Genomic DNA, 17652 nt, shown 5'->3' with positions numbered 1-17652 from the left:
GTGGACAATATTCATACTTTGACGCTGCCAAACATCCTTTCTGAACATTTCTTTGAGCAGAGAATTCTAGGTCGAGAAATTTCAATGCGTGTTGTATAATTTCCAGCAAAATGAGTCACCTTAAAGGCATATCATGGAATCACAAAATTATTTCCTGCAGCCTTGAATTCATGTCACACTACAGGTGTTCCCACTGCATTACACACACACACACACACACACACAGACACACACAGACACATACACACAGACACATACACACACAGACACACACACACAGACACACACACAGACGCACAGACACTCCTACAGACAGACACACACACACAGACAAACATACAGACACACACACACAGACACACAGACACTCCTATAGACAGACACACAGACACTCCTACAGACAGACACAACACATAGACACACACAGACACAGACACTCCGACAGACACACACACAGACACTCTTACAGACAGACACACACGCAGACACACACACACAGACATTCACACAGACACACACACACAGACACACACACATAGACATTCCTAGAGACAGACACACACTGACCCTCCTACAGACCCATACACTCACGCAGACCCTCTCTCATACACAAGAAACTTCCTGAAGAAGGGCTTATACCCGAAACGTCGCATCTCCTGCTCCTTGGATGCTGCCTGACCTGCTGCGCTTTTCCAGCAACACATTTTCAGCTCAGATCTCCAGCATCTGCAGACCTCACTTTCTCCACTGTGGAAGGTATGTGCTACATCGGACAATACATGAAGCCCGCTGGTAGCACTTTGAAATTCCATTATTAATGACAGATTTTTGAAGGAACTGTCTGTCAAGACACATAAATTTCAGTCAGAAAATCATGTTTCCAGCTTCAACACTGCAAGGATGGCTCAGTGAGAAACAAGCCGTTTATAATATCATCCACTTTTTTGAACGTGCATTTGTTCTGTTCTTTGTTCTGTTATTGCTTTCTGTGAAATGACTGATTATGAGTGTCTCACCAGCAATATTTACTTTAACTAAGAGGTATCAAGTTAAAGGATCAAAGGAAAGTCTAGTCTGTACCAAGCTATATGCCAGTGAATTCTTAACTTATTGAGAATGATTCTTCATCTGAGGTCATGTTGACAGGTCAGGACTATTTTAATCTGTTGGCTCAGGGTTGGGTTGCTTATTCTTGCCGTGTGTGAGAAGCTTTGCACTCAATTCGCAGGATAGAAAAGTTTGGTTGATTTAAACTATATGACATTGTGTTCTGAATTAATTCCTCATCATGTGAATGAGACGAATGAAAATATTGGAGTACAGTAATGTCCTCTTTTAAAAAAGGCCCTGATTTATATCGCTGATGAACACAGAAAATACTGCAAATAATATCACTACCAGTTAACTTGAAAGGGTCAAGTTGAATAGTCAGACAAAAAAAATGTAATGATTTTATTTGTCAAAAAGAGTTAATTACTTGATTACTTCAAAACCAATTATTTTGAAGTAATTGAGTTAATTTGTGCTAAATGGGATAGTTTGAGAGCAGATCTAACTGTATAAAACCGCGGCATCAATGAGACACTGTAGCTCATCATCATCACTCAAATTGCATTCCATCATGACCTGTATGTTCTGGGCCTGCCATTTCCCTCACTCTACTATCAAGCTAGGAGCCAAGCCAGTATCAACTGGAACGCAGAAGAGTGAAGATTGCACACTGTAAGCAGAGCTAAACCAACACAACCAGATGATATCATCAGATCTAAACTTTGCATTTCATTGTGCTTGGTGGTGGACAATTAATCAGCTAATAGGAGGTGGAGGAGGAGGCTCCCTCAACACCTCCAGCCTTCAATGGAGCACATATGGGCGGCACGGTGGCACAGCGGTTAGCACTGCTGCCTCACAGCGCCTGTAGACCCGGGTTCAATTCCCGCCTCAGGCGACTGACTGTGTGGAGTTTGCACATTCTCCCCGTGTCTGCGTGGGTTTCCTCCGGGTGCTCCGGTTTCCTCCCACAGTCCAAAGATGTGCGGGTCAGGTGAATTGGCCAAGCTAAAATTGCCCGTAGTGTTAGGTAAGAGGTAAATGTAGGGGTATGGGTGGGTTGCGCTTCGGCGGGTCGGTGTGGACTTGTTGGGCCGAAGGGCCTGTTTCCACACTGTAAGTCTAATCTAATCTAATATCCAATGGATCAACGGAGGGTCTCAATCACAACAGGATGGAGGATGTAGTGACCCAGCAAAAAGTGAACGAGACAGTGGCTCCATGAAAGAGCAAAGAGTCAGAGAATGCCCTTAACTATAGAAAATGATGTGTTTTCAATAAGATGAATTCTCTTCCATACCTCTGAACATGGACAAGAACCTTTGGGAGTGTGGCTTTTGTTGGGAACAGGTAGAGTAGCCCATATGGATTTCTCCACTTCAGCATCATGTGGGTTCATTATAGAGGGGTTGAGGAAGACTCCACACACAAATAAAGAGGGAGAACATAGAGAAAATGAAATCAAGCCTGAGCTTGGTCTGATCAATAATGAGGATCAGCCACTACAGAAACAGAAATGAACCCCAGAGTAAGAGGCCACAAGGGTGAGGAAGGAAGGGCAATGGAGGAGACACCTTCAGTAAAGAATAAAGAACAAAGAACAGCACAGCAAAGGAACAGGCCTTTTAACCCACCAAGACTGCATTGAAACATGATGCCTTTCTAAAGTAAAAACCTGTTGGTACTACTTGCTCTGTATCCCTGTATTCCTTGCCTATTCATATTTCTGTCAAGATGCATCTTAAATGTTGGTATTGTCTCCACCTCCACTACCTTCTCTGGCAGCACATTCCAGGCACTTAGCATCCTGTCTGCAAAATACCTTCCCACATCTCCTTTAAATTTACCTCCTTTTACCATTAGCCTACGCATCCTAGTAATTGACATTTCTACCTTGGAAAGAGTCTGCAACTACCCATTCTATCCATGTCTTTCATAATTTTGTTAATTTGTATCAGGTTGCCCTGCTTCCTTCGACAGTCAAGTGAAAACAAACCAAGTTTTCCAAACTCTAGGGCAACAACCAGGTAAACTATTTTTGCACCTTCTCCGAAACCTAGTGTGGCGACCCGAAATGTATGCAATATTCCAAATGTGGCCAAACCAAAGTCTCTAGAGCTGCAACATGAGTTGCCAATTTCTATTCTCTGTGAAGCAAACATGCCATGTGCCTTCTCGACCACCTACTTGTCAATTTCAGTAACCGTGTGGACTTGTACAGCTAGATTCCTCTGTTTGCTGATGCTATTAAGGGATCTGTCACTTATTGTATCCTTCCCTCCTACATTAATCTTCCAAAATGTGTCACTCACATTTATCAAGATTAACGTCCTCCTGCCATTCCTCCACCCAAGTCTCTAGTCTATCTGTCACCTGCTGTATCCTCTGGGCAATCCTCCTCACTATCGGCAGCTCCCCCAACTTCTGTGTCATCCACAAACTTACTAATCAGATCACTTGCATTCTCCTCCAATCATTTATATTTATTACAAACAACAGGAATCCCAGCACTGATCCCCGTGGAACATCACTGGTCACAGATCTCTAGTCAGACAAACATCCTTTTACCACTATTCACCTATGAATAAACTAGTTCTATATCCATCTTCCCAGCTCACCCATGGATCCAATGTAACTTCATCTTTTGTATCAGCCTACCATGAACGACCATGTCAAGGGCACTGCTAAAGTCCATATCTACGTCTACCAGCCTGCCCTCATCAAAATCTTTGTTATTTCCTCAAAAAACTCAATCATGTTTGTGAGCCATGATGATCCCTGCACACAATAATGCTAACTACCACTAACAAGTCTATATTTCTCCAAATGTGAGTAAATCTCATCCCTAAGAATCTTCTCCAGTAATTTCCCTACTACTGACGTAAGGCTCACCATTCTGTAATTTCCTGGATTATCCCTGTTGCCCTTCTTAAACAAAGGAACAGCATTGGCTGTTTTCCAATCCTGTGGGACCTTTCCTATGATGAAAGAGGATACAAAGATTGTACACAAGTAAGTTTCTCAGATGAGTTCCTCTGAGATTCTTGATGGGATAGATTCCAACAGGTCCCAGGGACTTTTCTACCTTAATGCTTTTAAAACACCCAATACCTTCTTTTTTATATATTGACATGCCCGAGAATATCAACATATTCCTCTCGATACTCACCATCCACCATCTCTTTCTCCCTTGTGAATACCAACGCAAAGTATTCCATAAAGACTTCACTCATTTCTTATACATATAAAATGCCTTGAGATTTTCCTTAATAGTATTGTTTACCAAAGGCACTTCATGGCCCCTTTTAGCCGTCCTAATTCCTTGTTTGAGTTCTTTCCTGCTATCTTAGGATACTTAGAGGCCTCCTTCTGTCTTCAGTTTCCTAAATCTTACATATGCCACCTTTTTTTTTTGTGACTAAGCTCTCAATTTCTCTTGTCATCCAAAGTTCCTAAAACTAGCAATCCTTTTCCTTTATGTTCACATGAACATGCTGGCCCTGAACTCTAATCAACTGGTCTTTCCAAGATTTACACATGCCAGATGTGGATTTACCATCAAACTTCTGACCCCATCTATATTCCCGACTTCCTGCCTAATATTGTGCTAGTTAGCCTTCCCCCAGTTTAGAAATTTCACCCGAGGGCTGTACGTATCCTTAACTATAAGTAACTTAAAATTTACAGAATTATGTTCACTGTTCCTGAAATGCTCTTCCACTGAAACATTCATAGAATCATAGAATCCCAACTAGTCCACACCGGCACTCCGAAGAGTATCCCACTTAAACCCATTCCCCAACATTTGCCCCTGACTAATGCACCTAACCTACATATCCCTGAACACAATGGGCAATTTAGCATGGCCAATTTACCCTAACCTGCAGTCCTATGGATTTGGGGAGGAACCCATGCAGATACAGGGACGTTGATCACCTGCCTGGACTCATTCTCCAATACCAGGTCTAATATGGTCTGTTCCCCACTTGGACTATTTACATATTGTTCCAGAACTTTGTCATGGACACGCCTGACAAACTAACCCCGTACCCTCACCCCATCTCCAAGCCCCTGGTACTAAGCAAGATTCAGTCAGTATTTGGGTGATTAAAATCACCCACAATAACAAACTTGTGGTTTTTAATTTTTCCATAATCTGCCACATATCTGTTCCTCTACAATCCCCTGGCTATTGAGAGGCCTGTAATACAATCCCATCACAGTGACTGCACCCTTCCTATTCCTGAGCTTTACCGATATGGCCTTTCTGGGTGAGGACTCCAAAGAGTCCTCCCTCAGTACAGCTGCGATATTCTCCCTTAGCAGTAACACAATTCTCCCTCCTCTTTTACACACCTCTCTGTCTCACCAGAAACACCTAAATCCCAGAACATTAAGCTGCCAGTGTTGTCCTTCTCTCAACCAAGTCTCTGTAATAGCCACAGCATCATGATTATATGTACTAATACAAGCTCTAAGTTCATATGCCTTCATAAGTCCTCACATTAAAAAAAATCCTCAGACCACCAGTCCTCCCACTATCTGTTCTTATTGGCCTCAGTCTCAGACTCTTCCTCGGTTGTTTCACTTGCTGACCCACTGCTTTGGACCCTCCCTCCCCCCCCACTTCCACCACACTAGTTTAAGACTCACGATTTGGAGATGCCGGTGTTGGACTGGGGTGGACAAAGTTAAAAGTCACACAACACCAGATTATAATTCAACAGGTTTAATTGGAAGCACTAGCTTTCGGAGCACTGCTTCTTAATCAGGTACTCCACAACTACATGATGAAGGAGCGGCGCTCCGAAAGCTAGTGCTTCCAATTGAACTTGTTGGACTATAACCTAGTGTTGTGTCATATTTAGTTTAAGAATGGCACTGGCAAACCTTGCTGCCAGGATATTGGTGCCCTCCAGTTTAGGTGCAACTTGGCCTTCTTGTACAGGTCATACCTGCCCCAGAAGACAACCCAATGATCCACATACCTAAAGCCCTCCCTCCTACACCAGCTCTTTAGCTGCATATTTAATGAGATAATTTTCATATCCTTAGCCTTACTTGCATGGGCACAGGAAATAATCCAGAGATTACAACCCTAGAGGTCCTGCTTTTCAACTTCCCACCTAATTCCCTGAACTGCATTAGCAGGATCTCATCTCTCTTTTTGCTTATGTCTTTTGGTATCAATAAGGATTACAGCCTTGAGCTGCTCACCCTCCCACTTCAGAATATCCCGTGCCCACTTATAGGCATCTTGACTCAAGGATGGGCAGGACTTAATGTTCCTGGATACAAATGCTGCAAGAAGGATAGAAAAGGAGGCAAGAGAGGAGGGGGAGTGGCATTTTTGATGAGGGATAGCATTACAGCTGTGCTGAGGGAGGATACTCCTGGAAATATATCCAGGGAAGTTATTTGGGTGGAACTGAGAAATAAGAAAGGGATGATCACCTCATTGGGATTGTATTATAGACCCCCCAATAGTTAGAGGGAAATTGAGAAACAAACTTGTAAGGAGACCTCAGCTATCTGTAAGAATAATAGGATAGTTACGGTAGGGGATTTTAACTTTCCAAACATCGACTAGGACTGCCATAGTGTTAAAGGTTTCGATGGAGAGGAATTTCTTAAGTGCATACAAGACAATTTTCTGATTCAGTATGTGGATGTACCTACTAGAGAAGGTGCAAAACTTGACCTACTCTTGGGAAATAAGGCAGGGCAGGTGACTGAGGTGTCAGTGGGGGAGCACTTTGGGGCCAGCAACCATAATTCCATTAAATTTAAAATAGTGATGGAAAAGGATAGACCAGATCAAAAAGTTGAAGTCCTATATTGGAGAAAGGCCAATTTTGACAGAATTAGGCAAGAACTTTTGAAAACTGATTGGAGGCAGATGTTCGCAGGTAAAGGGCCAGCTGGAAAATGGGAAGCCTTCAGAAATGAGATAACAAGAATCCAGAGAAAGTATATTCCTGTCAGGGTGAAAGGGAAGGCTGGTAGGTATAGGGAATGCTGGATGACTAAAGAAATTGAAAATTTGGTTAAGAAAAAGAAGGAAGCATATGTCAGGTATAGACAGGATAGATCGAGTGAATCCTTAGAAGAGTATAAAGGCAGTAGGAATATACTTAAGATAGAAATTGGGAGGGCAAAAAGGGGACATGAGCTAGCTTTGGCAAATAGAATCAAGGAGAATCCAAAGGGTTTTTACAAATATATTAAGGACAAAAGGGTAACGAGGGAGAGACTAGGGCCCCTCAAAGATCAGCAAGGCGGCCTTTGTGTGGAGCCACAGAAAATGGGAGAGATACTAAATGAATATTTTGCATCAGTATTTACTGTGGAAAAGGATATGGAAGATATAGAATGTGGGGAAATAGATGGTGACATCTTGCAAAATGTCCAGATTACAGAGGAGGAAGTGCTGGATGTCTTGAAACGGTCAAAAGTGGATAAATCCCCAGGACCTGATCAGGTGTACCTGAGAACTCTGTGGGAAGCTAGAAAAGTGATTGCTGGGCCTCTTGCTGAGATATTTCTATCATCGATAGTCACAGGTGAGGTGCCGGAAGACTGGAGGTTGGCAAACGTGATGTCACTGTTTAAGAAGGGCGGTAAAGACACGACAGGGAACTATAGACCAGTGAGCCTGAACTCGGTGTTGGGCAAGTTGTTGGAGGGAATCCTGAGGGACAGGATGTACATGTATTTGGAAGGGCAAGGACTGATTCGGGATAGTCAACATGGCTTTGTGCGTGGGAAATCATGTAGCGGAGGATCGTAGGATATGTGGAACAGTCCATCTTCCGCAACTACTCTGGCACCACCCCCCACCTTTTCCTCCGCTACATTGATGACTGTATCGGCGCTGCCTCGTGCTCCCACGAGGAGGTTGAACAGTTCATCAACTTTACCAACACCTTCCATCCCGACCTCAAATTCACCTGGACTGTCTCAGACTCCTCCCTCCCCTTCCTAGACCTTTCCATTTCTATCTCGGGCGACCGACTCAACACAGACATCTACTATAAACCGACTGACTCCCGCAGCTACCTGGACTACACCTCCTCCCACCCTGCCCCCTGTAAAAACTCCATCCCATATTCCCAATTCCTTCGTCTCCGCCGCATCTGCTCCCAGGAGGACCAGTTCCAATACCGTACAACCCAGATGGCCTCCTTCTTCAAGGACCGCAGATTCCCCCCAGATGTGATCGACGATGCCCTCCACCGCATCTCCTCCACTTCCTGCTCCTCTGCCCTTGAGCCTCGCTCCTCCAACCGCCACCAAGGCAGAACCCCACTGGTTCTCACCTACCACCCCACCAACCTCCGCATACAGTGTATCATCCGCCGTCATTTCCACCAACTCCAAACGGACCCCACCACCAGGGATATATTTCCCTCCCCTCTCCCATCAGCGTTCCGCAAAGACCACTCCCTTCGTGACTCCCTCGTCAGATCCATACCCCCCACCAACCCAACCTCCACTCCCGGCACCTTCCCCTGCAACCGCAGGAAATGCAAAACTTGCGCCCACACCTCCTCCCTCACTTCCCTCCAAGGCCCCAAGGGATCCTTCCATATCCGCCACAAGTTCACCTGCACCTCCACACACATCATCTATTGCATCCGCTGCACCCGATGTGGCCTCCTCTACATTGGGGAGATGGGCCGTCTACTTGCGGAATGCTTCAGAGAACACCTCTGGGACGCCCGGACCAACCAACCCAACCACCCCGTGGCTCAACACTTTAACTCTCCCTCCCACTCCACCGAGGACATGCAGGTCCTTGGACTCCTCCATCGGCAGAACATAACAACACGACGGCTGGAGGAGGAGCGCCTCATCTTCCGCCTGGGAACCCTTCAACCACAAGGAATGAACTCAGATTTCTCCAGTTTCCTCATTTCCCCTCCCCCCACCTTGTCTCAGTCGGTTCCCTCAACTCAGCACCGCCCTCCTAACCTGCAATCTTCTTCCTGACCTCTCCACCCCCACCCCACTCCAACCTATCACCCTCACCTTGACCTCCTTCCACCTATCACATCTCCATCACCCCTCCCCCAAGTCCCTCCTCCCTACCTTTTATCTTAGCCTGCCTGGCACATTCTCCTCATTCCTGATGAAGGGCTCTGGCCCGAAACGTCGAATTTCCTGTTCCTTGGATGCTGCCTAACCTGCTGTGCTTTAACCAGCAACACATTTTCAGATCTGATCTCCAGCATCTGCAGACCTCACTTTTTACGCGTGGGAAATCATGTCTCACAAACTTGATTGAGTTTTTGAAGAAGTAACAAAGAAGATTGATGAGGGCAGAGCGATAGATGTGATCTATATTGACTTCAGTAAGGTGTTCGACATGGGAGACTGATTAGCAAGGTTAGATCTCATGGTATATAGGGAGAACTAGCCATTTGGATACAAAACTGGCTCAAAGATAGAAGACAGAGGGTGGTGATGGAGGGTAGTTTTTCAGACTGGAGGCTTGTGACCAGTGGAGTGCCACAAGGATCGGTGCTGGGCCCTCTACTTTTTGTCATTTGCATAAATGATTTGGATGCGAACATAAGCAGTACAATTAGTAAGTTTGCAGATGACACCAAAATTGAAGGTGCAGTGGAAGAGGGTTACCTCAGATTACAACAGGATCTGGACCAGATGGGCCAATGGGCTGAGAAGTGGCAGATGGAGTTTAATTCAGATAAATGCGAGATGCTGCATTTTGGGAAAGCAAATCTTAGCAGGACGTATACACTTAATGGTAAGGTCCTAGGGAGTGTTGCTGAACAAAGAGACCTTGGAGTGCAGGTTCATAGCTCCTTGAAAGTGGAGTTGCAGATAGGTAGGATAGTGAAGAAGACGTTTGGTATGCTTTCCTTTATTGGTCAGAGTATTGATTACAGGAGTTGGGAGGTCATGTTGCAGCTGTACAGGACATTGGTTAGGCCACTGTTGGAATATTGTGTGCAATTCTGGTCTCCTTCCTATCGGAAAGATGTTGTGAAACTTGAAAGTGTTCAGCAAAGATTTACAAGGATGTTGCCAGGGTTGGAGGATTTGAGCTATAGGGAGAGGCTGAACAGGCTGGGGCTGTTTTTTCTGGAGCGTCGGAGGCTGAGGGGTGACCTAATAGAGGTTTATAAAATTATGAGGATAGGATAAATAGACAAAGTCTTTTCCCTGGGGTCGGGGAGTCCAGAACCAGAGGGCATAGGTTTAGGGTGAGAGGGGAAAGATATAAAAGAGACCTAAGTGGCAACATTTTCACGCAGAGGGTGGTACGTGTATGGAATAAGCTGCCAGAGGATGTGTTGGAGGCTGATACAATTGCAATATTTAAGAGGCATTTGGATGGGTATGTGAATAGGAAGGGTTTGGAGCGATATGGGCTGGGTGCTGGCAGGACTAGATTGGGTTGGGATATATGGTCGGCATGGACGGGTTGGACTGAATGGTCTGTTTCCGTGCTGTACATCTCGATGACTCTATGACTCTATGACCCTGGCACTATCTCGCTTGCAGCCACAGAAATGCCTTTTGTGCCCCTGAATATAGAGTCGCCTCTCACTACCGCTCACCTACACTTCGACACTCCCTGCTGTATAACAGTGCCAGTCATGGTGCCATTGATCTGGCTGCTGCTGCTGCTGCTTTCCATGGAGACACCATCTTCCCTACAGTATCCAAAATGGTCGACCTGGTTGAGAGCGGAACAGCCACTTAGGACTCCTGCTCTGTGCACCCATGTTTACTAGTCACCCACCCAACACTTCTTTGACTGTTTAGCCCTCACCAGTGATGTGACCAGTTCACTAAGCATGCTATCTATGCTTTACAGTCTCATGGATGCTCCACAGTGAGTCCACCCACATCTCTAGGGCCTCCATGCAACAAATCAGGAGCTGCGGCTGAACATACTTCCTGCATATCTAGTTACCAAGGATACGGCAAGTGTCCCTGATTTCCCACAGATTGCAAGAAGAGCATTCTACTGGGCTAGGTTCTCCTGCCATTGTGAATCTTGCCAACTAATCAACCTTATCAACTGTAGACAATATTCCAGGAACTGATTGCACAGTCTCATCCAAACTCAGGTCAGTATAAGCTTTTCTGCTCAAGGGGAAGCTGTCCAGCATGTACAGAGCTTCAGCACCACATAACTCTGTGCATGTCCAGACAGATGACTTCTGATCACCAATGAGAGTTATCAAGGTTTATCAGGAACCATTGAGATGACCTTAGAAATGCTTCTAAGAATCACAGTGACCTTTGTATTTTCCTACAATTAGGTCCTTCCAAGGAGTGGCGACAGATATTGGCGTCATTAGATTAGATTACTTACAGTGTGGAACCAGGCCCTTCGGCCCAACAAGTCCACACTGACCTGCCGAAGCGCAACCCACCCATACCCCTACATATACCCCTTACCTAACACTACGGGCAATTTAGCATGGCCAATTCACCTGACCCGCACATCTTTGGACTGTGGGAGGAAACCGGAGCACCCGGAGGAAACCCACGCAGACACGGGGAGAACGTGCAAACTCCACACAGTCAGTCGCCTGAGGCGGGAATTGAACCCAGGTCCCTGGCGCTGTGATGCAGCAGTGCTAACCACTGTGCCACCGTGACACTGCATCACAGAAGTGAGGACTGCTCGGTTTGAAATGGGGGGGGATTACATTGAAGTAAAAGGCAGACACCAGCACTCAAACTTGAGTGGCAGTGAGATTTACCTCTCACTGGATCCTCTCGGTGTCGTGGGTCATTGATAGTACCCATGCGGCCATCAATGCGTCAACTGACCTGCTAGATCTTCACAAAATCATTGAAAAGATATGATTTGGAGACACCGGTGTTGGACTGGGGTGCACCAAGTTAGAAATCACCCAGTACCAGATTATAGTCCAACAGGTTTATTTGGAAGCACTAGTTTTCTGAGCGCTGCTCCTTCATCAGGTGGTTGTCACATTTTCCATTTGTGTGATAGGTTGAACGTCTTTTTGGTTTGACAGCAGCATCCTATTACTGGCTATCACCACTCATGTTGCTCTTGCACAGAAGCAATGTGAAACAGCTAACGTCACCGGTTGCTAAATATTTTAACCTTCCAGGGCAATCTCTGATAAACTGGGCATTTGTGACGGCTAATAGCAACTGTCCTTGAGCAGTTCACAAGTTTCACAATATGATCGAATCAGGGTAGCCATTATCCCTGAGAATGGCTTTGAAGTCTCCCATTTGAGCACAGTGAATAAATGAGATCACTGATAGTCAATCACACAGCACGTGGAACTGATAGAAATACAGCATGTATACTGACCAGTGAAGTTAGGTTTGCAGTAAAATTGGTGGACGTATACTGACTGATTTCGCACATAGAACATCAAAGAAAGAGAGCTTATTTGACTGTTTCATTTCAAGCATGAATTTAAGTGCAAGATGTGCCCATTTAAACATGTTTGGAATTCCTTACATAACACAGAGTCCTGAGCAATTGAAGTTAACCTACCTAATATATAAAATTTTAAAAACCTGGCAGTTAACTGTCAATCACCATTAATAAGCATATTCTCCACAGCAATGCCTCTGCCAAACAGAGTCCACTTGCTAACCTATTAGCACTCCCCTCTCACACTGTATCAATGTTGCTGTTCCCCTTGAATTGATATTCTTGTGAAATATTCTGATGAGTGTAAGATGAAAAACTTCAACAAAATGTTGATTTTTCAGCAAAGTCAACACTAGAGGAGTGAAAAAAGTTCAGTTTCCCCAAGGATGAAGGTCAATACCATTCTTTATCCCTCGTTCACCATTGCATGGTGTGGGCTTGAACTCCCAGCCTCAGCGTGGTCTCGACTCCTGGCCTCAGTGTTGTCTCCAGTCCCGCCACTCCTGGCCTCAAGGTGAGGCCCGGGATAGTCTTGCTTGGAAGGACTTTTATTCTGAATTCTTATTTCTCTTTTTTTTTCTAAATTATTCCTGGACCTTTCATTTCTTTATCTTTCTAGTCTTCTTTTTCCCTGAGAAATTGTACTTATGAATCTGTACCAAGATACCTTGGTACCTAAGATAGCATGTGTCCACGTGTAAATACTTGTGACAATAAAGTCAATTCAATTGAGGCCTGAGATGTGTCCACTGAGCTGCTGGCCCAATCAAAAGGCTGGCAGTTTGCCACCTTTAGAAGTTCCTTAACACATTCTAATACTGAGGCTGTATGACTAGGGAGAGGGCACCAGCATATCAGCTGTCTCTTCCTTTGTAGCTTGTGTGTGCTGCAGGCAAATCCTGTCTCTTGCAACACCACTAATTGGTTATCAAATTTGCCCCTGGCGCAATTTGGAGTTTTACAGCTCAAAATGGCGTTGTGTGAGGATTACACTGCAGCATGCCAATGTTTGGGCTCAGAAATGATCTGAGCACAGGTTGCCAAGCCCATTTTGAAAATCCAGCCCGAGTTAGTTTCAGTACAGCTTGGCAAAGCTAAGTTAGGTTAATGACCAAGTATGACTCAACAGAAACTGGGCCTGCAGAGCAGGGAAATAAGATCTCCTGTCCAGAAGAGGGAAAGAAAATGAAATGATTCTGTCATCACACAATGTGGGGAGGGCAGCGGCCTTGAAGAGATAACAATTTTACTGGATCCCCCCAGTCAACATTTGGAAAGAGTCACAAATCAAAATTGTGAATATAAATTCAGACAGGAAGAAAATAAAAATTGATCTGGCATTCATGAGAATAAATTGCCAAAATCTAGTCCCAAAGATCGCAATCCAACAACAGAAAATCGCATGCTTAGATTAGATTACTTACAGTGTGGAAACAGGCCCTTCGGCCCAACAAGTCCACACCGACCCGCCGAAGCGACAACCCACCCATACCCCTACATATACCCCTTACCTAACACTACGGGCAATTTAGCATGGCCAATTCACCTGACCCGCACATCTTTGGACTGTGGGAGGAAACCGGAGCACCCGGAGGAAACCCACGCAGACACGGGGAGAACGTGCAAACTCCACACAGTCAGTCGCCTGAGGCGGGAATTGAACCCAGGTCCCTGGCGCTGTGAGGCAGCAGTGCTAACCACTGTGCCACCGTGCCGCTTAATCTTGCATATTGTTCTTAATGGAACTCAACAACAAACAGTGTCACGGAAAACAAATTTATGGGAAAAGCAAACGCTAGTGATGCAATTGGTTGAGTTCTTTCCTCTGACTGACAAGATTGTGGGTTCGAGATCAGAGGTCTGAATGCGTATAGAAGGCTGACACTTTATTACAGTACTGGCACTTCCTTAAACAAAAACAGAAATTGCTAGAAAGTCTCAGCACATCTGGCTGCCTCTTTCCAAAGAAATCAGAGTTAACATTACAGGTTCAATGGCCCTTCCTCAGAACTGACGGTAGCTGGGAAAATGTCTTCTTATGCAGAAGATAGGATGGGTGAGGGGGTAAGTAGTTAACGATAGGTGGAGATGGACCCAAAGAAAGAGAAGACCAGTAGGATAAACAAAGGGCTGGATAACAATCAGGCTGGGAGGATGAATAGCTATGGTTAACGATAGATTGTGTGTGACAGCAGACCATGTGACAACAAGGTCTGATGTGTGGGGGCTGGTGTAAAGGACATGGGAGAAGGTGCCTCAAGCCCTAAGATTGTTGAATTCAATATTAAGCCAAACGCTGTTGTGTTCCCGAATGGAAAATGAGGTGTTGTTCTTCCAGCTTGTGCTGAGCTGCACTGGAGCACTGCAGCAAGCCAGAGACAGAAATGTTTCCCACGGAACACGGTGGTGTATTGAAGTGGCAGGCAACTGGAAGCTCAGAGTCTTTTTCACGGAGAGAGCATAGCAATTCTGCAAAGCTGACATCCACTCTCATGTTGATTAAAAGCAAATCCCACGACACTAATTTGAAGAAGACCAGGGGCTGAAGCTTCCACTGTCCTGGACAATAGTTGTCCCTTAACAAATATCCCTGAAACAGATTATCTGGCCATTTATGACATTGCTGGTTGTGGGACCTTGATATATTCAAATTTACAGTGTCTACATTAAAACATGATGCAGAGGAGCTGGTGTTGGACTGGGGCGAACCAAATTAAAATCACATGACACCAGGCTAGAGTCCAACAGGTTTATTTGGAAGTACAGGCATTCAGAGCACTGCTCCTTTGCCAGGTAGCTAGTGGGACAGGCTCATAGGACCATAAGACACAGCTAGTGGAGGAAGCTCATAGGATACATGTCTTATGATCCTACTCCATTAGCAACCTGAAGAAGGAGCAGTGCTCCAAAAGCTTGTACTTCCAAATAAACCTGTCGGACTACAACCTGGTGTCTTGTGATTGTTAACTACATTAAAACAGTGATTATACTTTGTAAATATTCCTTAGCTGTAAAAAGTTTTGGATTGTGCAAGCTACTACATAAGTGGAAATTAATTAATGTTATAACTGTCCATGGAAGGCCAGATTTCAAAAACACCTCTTCATATGAATGTCGGTGACAGCATTAGCAAATGAAAAAAAAAGTTCATTAACTTGTAACAGAGTCTGTCTCCCAACACTGTTCTCCCAAGGCAGCGGAGTGTCTGACCATCTGTGGAGAATACAGGCTGGTTGTTCTCATAAACCATGATAACGAACTGAGAGATCCTGTCAAAGATAACGCTGACAAGACACAAAAATATCCTTCCTTCTCTGATCCATCTATACTTTTGAGGAGAGGAATTTACAGAATGGAACCCATAAATTGTTTCATACTGATTCTAGCACTCAAAAGACAGTGTGACTCTGGCACCAGTCTGCCTTTCAAAGTGGAGAAAGTCTTTAGTCAAGTGGTGTGAATATATTTAAAATGCTTTCACTTGGACAACAATTCTTTGATCTATATAAGAAGCCCCTATTAAGTTGCAGACTAATGGTTAATGCTGGTCTCAACAACCATCCCCCCTCCAAATGAGATACTAGATGAGATAGTTCCACCGCTTGCTTTTTTTGCTGCCTTTAGGGCCTTTATCAGCTTTTATATGAATCAGATCATGAAGGTTTTACTAACAAGTATGTCTTAAGATAATTAATTCCTAAAAGAGATCTGAGTGTAGGTGCCCATCAGCAAAGTGATTTGAAATTTTTTTTTTTAGAAATCCAATTACATTTAAAACAAACAATTTTCAAAAACTGACAGAAAAGGGAGTTTGTTCCATCAAAGAAATGCTAGGAAAGCATCTAATAGATCATGATGGAGTATTAGGTACAAATGACACACATATAATATCTGGAGACAGCAATGGCACAGCCACACTGAGTGGACCTAGGCAGCCAATTAAATTAATTGGCCGAGATACCAACCTCAGGATAGGCCTTTGCCATATGCTGAGAGGCTCCAGTAACTTACAGCAGCCTTTCAACAGTTTCCTGAGAGACAGGAACTTCCTCAAAGGCCAACCATGGCACATTGACAGTTCCCAATGGCAATGGCCACCACTATGGTTGACTCGTCCGATAACCAGAATCTGCCAGTAAATACATCATTAGTCCAACATTTGAATGGACAAATGAACAAGAGTAGGCCTTTGAGCCTGCACCAGCATTGAACAAGATCATGGCTGATCATAGAATCCCTACAGTGTGGAAACAGGCCCTTCGGCCCAACAAGTCCACACCAACCCTCCAAAGAGTATCCCACCCACACCTATTCCCCTATTACTCTACATTTATCCCTGACTAATGTGCCTAACCTACACGCCCCTGAACACGATGGGCAATTTAACACGGCCAATTCATCTAATCTGCACGCAGACACAGGGAGAATATGCAAACTCTACAGATAGTCACCTGAGTCTGGAATCAAACCCAGTCCCTGGTACTATAAAGCAGATGTGCTAACCACTAAGCCACCATGCCACCCTCTTTTAACCTCAGCTCGACATTCCTGTATAACTCAGAGAATCTTCCATCCCCTTGGTATTCAAGAATCTACCTACCTTTACATTAAGAAATGCTTAAAGAATTTGCATCCACTGCCTTTTGAGGAAGGGAATCCTAAAGGTTCACAAATCTCTGAAAGAAAAACATAAATCTTCATCTGTCTTCCATGGGTGCTCCCTAATTTGTAATCTCTGACCCATAGTTCTAGATTCTCCCACAAAAGGAAACACCCTCACATTGAAGCATCTTGTTTCCAATTGCCCAGTTATAGGAGAAGAACCCTTTGAAATGGCATCTCTCTCAGCTAGGCGAAAGTGAGGGCTGCAGATGCTGGAGATCAGAGTCAATTAGAGTGGAAAAGCACAGCAGGTCAGACAGCATCCGAGGAGCAGGAAAATCAACATTTCAGGAACCTCTGTCAGATGCTTCCTCTTGAACTTTGGTATCTGCCAAAAAAAAAATCACTCAATTGTTACAGCACTGAAGGAGATAATTAGTATGTTTACAATGTGGAAACAGCTGGGTAGCATGGTGGCTCAGTAGCTAGCACTGCTGCCTCACAGCACCAGCAGTCCTGGATCAATTCCTACTGTGTGGAGTTTGCACATTCTCCCCGTGTCTGCGTGGGTTTCCTCCAGGTGCTCTGGTTTCCTCCCA

The sequence above is a fragment of the Hemiscyllium ocellatum genome, chromosome 34, assembly GCF_020745735.1.
Source record: "Hemiscyllium ocellatum isolate sHemOce1 chromosome 34, sHemOce1.pat.X.cur, whole genome shotgun sequence".
Lineage (NCBI taxonomy): Eukaryota > Metazoa > Chordata > Chondrichthyes > Orectolobiformes > Hemiscylliidae > Hemiscyllium > Hemiscyllium ocellatum.
This window is presented reverse-complemented; position numbering follows the sequence as displayed.